The sequence below is a fragment of the Dendroctonus ponderosae genome, unplaced genomic scaffold, assembly GCF_020466585.1.
Source record: "Dendroctonus ponderosae isolate FM_Combo_2020 unplaced genomic scaffold, Dpon_F_20191213v2 Dpon_F_20191213_9, whole genome shotgun sequence".
Classification (NCBI taxonomy): domain Eukaryota; kingdom Metazoa; phylum Arthropoda; class Insecta; order Coleoptera; family Curculionidae; genus Dendroctonus; species Dendroctonus ponderosae.
Window position 1 is genome coordinate 1,595,067 of NW_026019116.1, and position 6,846 is coordinate 1,601,912.

Here is a 6,846-nt window from a genome sequence, read left to right on the forward strand (position 1 = left end):
TAGCTTATTCTAAAATTAATTCCTATTCCTAACGCTCGTATAAATTAATCAGCTATACAAAGAAAATAAAAAAAAAGTAAAAATTCCTGGCTTACATAACAAACAGATATTAGTCCTTAGTCAAAAGTTCGTTATTTGAAACTTTCCAAGTTCTTTATGTCGGCGCTGGTTCAATTAATATCGATCTTAAAAACAAGTACAAACTTACGAAAGTTCAGTACGTTGGGTTTGAAACTCCCGAGTTTCTAAATACGTTTGATTTTCAAAATACTCCACACACTTCCACACTACCTCATAGCGAGCTTAATTAAATACCAAATTTTATATTTTAAAAACCTGACAAAAGTGAAAGTCTTGACCCTTAAACCGCAGTTTTCAGATTGCGTTTCTAAAAGTGTGGAAAAAGCCGGATTTAGTACTCCCAGAAAGTCCTTTTTTACATCTTTTACACTCTTTACCGCAGAGCAAGTCTAGTCAACGACGAAAACTGAAAAACGTGAAAATATTGAGCAAACACAAACAAAACCAAAATCTGAAAAAGTTAAGATTTTGACTTTTAAAACAAAATTCTTCAAATGACCAAAATTCCTGAAAACACTGAAACAGTCGTATTTTTCTTGAAAATCCTGATGCGAGTTCAATTAAAACGCAAAAATTATTTTCTAATTATTCTGATTTTCCCAATTTATGCGTTTTACCTCGTGGTAAATCGCATGAAGGATATTTCTTGATATGTCAAAAAACAGAATTATGCGAAAATTTTTAGCTTTCAAACCCAGCATTAAGATGCTGGAAGTGGCTAAAGACGGTCATTTACAGCTGGATTTTTTACAAAGAAGCTTTGTTAAACCGTTGCTTGTTGCACGTTAAAAGCAACACGATTTTTCCACACCAACAGTTAGTTCCAATTACAATTCAATAGAACTTTAGCAGCAGTTTTGGAAACGAATCACTGCAGACAGATGCGGGTGACAAATTTTCAAACTCTTTTGGGTCGCGCTATTTGTTTCTTTACCCCAGACTGTATGATGGCTTTCGATATTTCGAAAAACATAATGAAACGAAAATTTGAAGCTTTGTAGCGCAGTGTAAGGCCCAAACTCTTGATTGTTCCGGAGAAGTTTATTTTTAAATACCATTGATACTTTTATGCTTGAAATAAGCCTAAAGATGGATAGAATTTGAAATAAGAAACCGAATAAAGCGTAAATTGTGAGCTTTCTAACGCAACATTTCGCCGTTGGAAGTTACTATAGAGCCTGAAATGAATTCAAATATTAATTTTGCAATACAAAAGCTAAATCAAGAAAGATATCGAAAGTTTCTATTAAGGCTGAAACTACGGCGTGTTGTTGCGGGAAAAGTTCATTCCTTGCAACTATACATATTTTTATCTGGTAGCAAGCCCGATGAAGGACGGATTTTAAAATTTCAAAAAACTATAGAAAGCTAAAATTTCGAGTGTTCCAATGCAGCATTGAGATGCTGATATTTCCAAAAGACTCTGAAACTACAGCCTGACTTTTACGGAAAAGTTCAGTTTTTGAAATTCTTCAATCTTTTGCCTCAGAATAAGCACAGCTAAAGATAGATTTTTAAATAAAACAAACCCGAATCAAGCTAAAGCTTTGATCTTTCCAACGCAGCAATCAGATGCTGAAACTGAAGCTTGATTTTGCCGGAAAAATTTATTTTTTGATACGTTTTGTACTGCCTAACCCGATGTAGGATCGACAACAAAAGATAAATTTTGAGCTTGCAAATGCAGCATGTAGCTGCTGGAAGCAGCTAAAGACGGCAAAACTGCCGGATTTTTCGTGGCAAGTTAAGTTTTTGAAAGCTCTGCGTTTTGTACGGTTAACTGCAAACCATTTTTTTTTCAAACGAAGAATATACATGAACTAATGAAGCGGAGTAGAATATGACTTAGTTCAGTTCTAATTACGATGGAAGCGAATTCTAGAAGCCATTTCAAAAAAATGTCAGTTCAAACAGATTGGGGAAACGAATTTTCTAACTATATCAATTTGCTCTATTTTTTGCCACTTTTTAAGAAAATCTACTGGAATTTTCAAAATCCTCACACTCCTTACCTCGGCGCGAGCTTAATTAAAGACCAAAGTGTAAATTTAAAACCTGATAAAAGGGTAAGTGTAGAGCCTTAAACCGGAGTTTCCAGATTGCCAAAGCTTCTAAAAATGTAGAAACAGCCGAATTTATTACCTTCTATCAGAAACTACGTTTTTTACATCTTTTACACTATTCATCTCCAAGCGATCATAATCAACGACCAACACTCAACAATACGAAAAGCTTAAGCCTTAGAAGTCCAAAAACTGAAAGTGGGTAAGAACGCAGAAACAGTCTAATTTCTCCGCAAAGGTTTGTTCCTGAAGGCACTGAAACAGTCCACTTTTTTCAAAAGTTTCTTTCCTACATCCTCCATACTTTCAAGGGAACTCAGTTAAAAAGCAATATTAAAATTTAACATTTCCAATTTTGTAAGACGGTTCTCACATGCCGGAGGCCTAAAAACCCTGAGATTTCGAAATAAAAAAAAATAAAAATAAAATTTTGAGCTTTGGAAACCAGCATTCAGATGATGGAAGTTCGTAAGAAGCTAAAGAAGCTAAAGCTAGTTCCCAATTTTTAAGAAAAGTTTAATATTTGAAACCTTTTTTCCTGCCTTTTCCTTTGGAACAAACCCGCTAAAGGATCGATTTTGAAATTCAAAAACACCAAATAATGCAAACTTTTGCTTCTTTCGAACGCAGTAGTATTCAAATGTTGGAAGTGCCTAAAGACGGTGAAACAGCCAGATATTTCCGGCAAAGTAGCAATTTTGAAACCCTTCCTTTTTGTACGTTTTTACAATCACGTGAGAGCAACATTTGTTATTTCAAACCAAAACTTTTGGTCAAGTGATTTGAAGTACCATTTAATCGAACCTCATAAGCAGTTCTGAAAAAGTATCACTTCTAAATATTTAGATTTTTTCTATTTACGCCTTTTACTTCGGAGTAAATCTTGCGAAGAAAAGCTTTTCATATATCAAGAAAGCGCATCATGCGAAAGTGCCTAAAGACGGTGAAACAGCTGGATTTTTGCCAATGAAAATTTTTTTAACTTTTGATTGTTGTACGTTAAACGCAACATATTTTTTCCGCACCAACACTTTTAGGTGAAAATGAGTCTCTACCTTTGCTCTAATTACAATTTAATTGAACTTTAGAAGCAATTTTGGAAACGAATCACTTCAGACAGATGCGGGTGACCAATTTTCAACCTATTTTGGGTCACGCTATTTGTTCCTTTACCTAGGAATGTATGACAGTATATTTTGGAAACCAGAATGAAGCGAAAATTTGGAGCTTTTTAGCGCAGAATAAAGCTCAGAATCTTTATTTTTCGGGAGAGATTAATTTTTAATTACCATTCACCCTTTAACTCTCGAAATAAGCCCCATGAAGAAATTTATTTGAAATTAAAACAACAGAATAAAGCGAACATTGTGAGCTTTTAAACGCAACATTCAGTTGTTGGAAGTTACTATAGAGCCAGAAATGGAATGAAAATGAAATTTAAGATTAATTTTGAAATATTAAAGCTGAATCATGAAAGATGCCGAAAGTTTCTATTAAAGCTAAAACTACGGCGTGATGTTTGGGGAAAAGTCGATTCTTTGGAACGATCCATATTTTTATCTGAGGGTAAACGCAATGAAGAACAGATTTTTAAATTTGGAAAACTATAGAAATTGAAAATTTCACGTTTTTAAAGCATTCCGAGTATTTAGATGCTGGCATTTCCAAAAGAGTCAGAAACTACTGTTTGACTTTTACGGAAAAGTTCATTTTTTGAAGTTCTTCAATTTTTTACCTCAGAATAAGCACACCAAACGATAGATTTTTAAATAAATCAAACCCGAATTAAGCTAAAGCTTTGAGCGTTTCCATCCATGTTTCCTTTTCCAATCAGATGCTGGAAGTTCCTAAAGCGAACGAAACCAGATCTTGATTTTTTCGGAAAGTATATTTTTTTGAAACCTTTCGTGCTTTCTAGCGCGTAAATCCAATGTAGGATAGAATTAGCAATAATAAAAAATAGAATTAAAGAAAAATTTGAACTTTTAAACGCAGCATGCAGCTGCTGGAAGCACGGCGAAACAGTAGGATTTTTCCGGACAAGTTAAAACGACTTTTCAAGAGAAAATAAATAATCTAAAAAAAAATCACTTCGAGCAGATGCTGGAAATGTATTTTCAAACTCTATTATTCTGCTCTATTTTCCGCCACTTTTTAAGTAAATCTATAGGAATCGTGGAATGTTTTCTTATAACGTAGTCATTTTCAAACCTATTAATATAAATCCCTGTAACAAATAACTTTTTAAATTTCAGCTCAGCACACGAACCAAGGACTTTATAACGATCAGACATGTTCGTTTCTAGGTCGATAATACATATTTCGTTCCTGGAATTTGTACCATAAACTAATTAATTAGTCGTGGGAATCTGGTCAAAAGTGAACAAAGGCGCACCAAACTGACCTTTTCGCCCACGACTTTGCGAAAGTTTTTCTAAAAAAATTTTATTTAAACCGTCGAAATCCATCAAACTGGCTAGAAAACTTGGGTATCAGGGAACCCACTGATTTCTAAAGCACGAATTTTCATCTGCCGTTTTTTGTCCAAATTAAAATAATCATTGTAATTCCAAGCTTTAGTCAAAATTTGCTAGTAAGAGGGTATAGGAATAACCAAAAGGACACCATAGCACAATTAATTTAGAAGAGAAGGCAATTTGTGTTTAATTGTTGGGAACTAAGAGCGTTTAGAAAGTGTAGTTAGACGAATTTTGTGCTTTTACATCTGTATTAAGTTCTACTGCCTATTAACTTAATTAATTAATTAAAAAAATATATTAATTTACTACGCTTAATAATTTTCTCAATAAAAAAATTTACTGTTTAGAAAAATAGAATGCACAATAAGTCTGCACACGCTTTGCAATTTATTGCGCAAAGTTTTTTCACAGGCACTTTCAAAGAACAATTTTTGCTTCGGTTAATCATAAATATATTAGGTTTCTTGTCGAATTATTAATCACTCTGCATTGATGTGGGAGGTGAATTTTTCAATTAGAAAAAAAAAATTTAGGTGCATTTTAGTTTTATAGAATTTTTCCTCTATAGAATTTCAGAAGAACCTCTCGTTATTTTCCATTCAGCCCACTAAATTTTTAACAATTCCAACAGCAATTTTAATGAAAGGGTTTTACTTACCGTTTTAGCGACACATAGTCAATTGCCGCATTGCCACAGTGAAAACCGTCCACAAAAAAGTGTGAAAACCGCAAAAACCCAACGAAAAGCTTGAAAACGCGTGACAAACCGAAACGTTTTTTCTCGACAGTTACTAAATGGATGCGATGAAAGATGTGAATTAAACTGTCGAAGGGACGCCGGACCTCATACTACCTGTTGAGACGTCCGGGGCTTGTACCTGTGGGACGACGCACGCGCTTATCGGACCACCTGCTACCCTGGATTTCCACCGACGCTCCATGGGGTCCGCTTTCTGGAAAAACAGGACAAATGTCGACGATTGCCTGGATAAGTTGCGTTTTTCCCCAATACAACAGCAAAAATCAACTAAACTGATTGCGCTTGAAATGGGGTCCAAATTTTTATCTGTGGAAAGCTAATTCACATAGAACTTGAGAGAAAACTCAACTTAATCCCAATAGATATAGATAGGATATCCCAAAATTTGGTAGAAGAGATTTGTAAAACCTCCGAATATCGAAGTGGGGGATTTTAGAGAAATAGAGTTGTTTTTTTCGGGTTGCCTCGTGTGAGAGTTTATAAATGTGTCCAGATAGAGTAGCAAAAAAATTGAAGATTTAACAGTGTAATTTTCTTGCATGGTTGTATTCCGTAGTCTCTAAAAAATTGAGGACGTAGACTTTCCAATTTTGCTGAATTTCAGTATTTCACTTTACGGCTCAGTAACAAACTCTGCAGCTAAATAAAAAAACTTTCCTTCCTAGAATTCCCTAATTGAAAACGTGAAACAGAAATCCTTTGCGCTCAACACGTGGAAGGAACTTGGAACAGCTAAATATTCAGCATATAACCTAAAATTTAATGTTTTCAGATAATGAAAATAAGTATGACTAAAAAAGTTAAAAAAAATAGTCAAAATAATCAGGTTCAACGCAACTGACCCTGTTGAACGCCAACAATTTGTCAAGCTCTATAAGAATTCTAGTAGTAGTCAAGTAGGGTGCCGATGACGTATTCCGACGCATAAAGAATGCCGATGCATTTGAGGAATACTCAGCGTTGCCACACGTTTCAAAATTGCTGAAAAATATTTTCAATAAAATTAATACGTCCTTAGTATTTATTTGTATGAATCTTTGATCTAAATACTAAAATTGAACTAGGAAATCCACTTTTGGATAAATTTTGTGGCTGGCCGTCAATGTGCTGACTGGAACAGTTAAGCCCAGGTTAAGCAACGTTTCGTTAGTAACTGTTACGGACACACTTAAATTATTTTGGAATTTTTTTCATTGCTTAATGAAGCGAACTTTTGGTTCTTCTGTCTTGAAAAACTTTGAGTCCTTGAAATGTATTTTTTTGCTTTTTGATTGCAATTGGTAATTTTGGCCTTTTCCAGCTCGTCTTCTGATGGATCGAAATGAAAAGATATTTCACTAAGTCTTGATTTATTCAATAAATGTAGTTGCTTTCACCATTTCGTCATATGCAAGAAGCTGCAAATATATCGAAGTGTTAGAAAGAAAATTGATGATTTTTGCAAAGGGCCCAACTTTTAAAA

General features: G+C 34.3%; 1 protein-coding gene across 3 annotated transcripts in view; it reads right to left on the reverse strand.

Moving 5' to 3' along the window:
- The window catches only part of LOC109537709 (SCY1-like protein 2), a 105,186-nt gene extending 99,729 nt beyond the window's left edge, over window positions 1-5,457 (reverse strand). For all 3 annotated transcript variants that reach the window (XM_019904565.2, XM_048669738.1, XM_048669739.1), the window contains exon 1: window positions 5,283-5,457. The gene's annotated coding sequence lies outside the window, so the exon portion shown is untranslated. The remainder of the gene's footprint in view (window positions 1-5,282) is intronic.
- Between the last annotated feature and the right edge of the window lie 1,389 nt (window positions 5,458-6,846).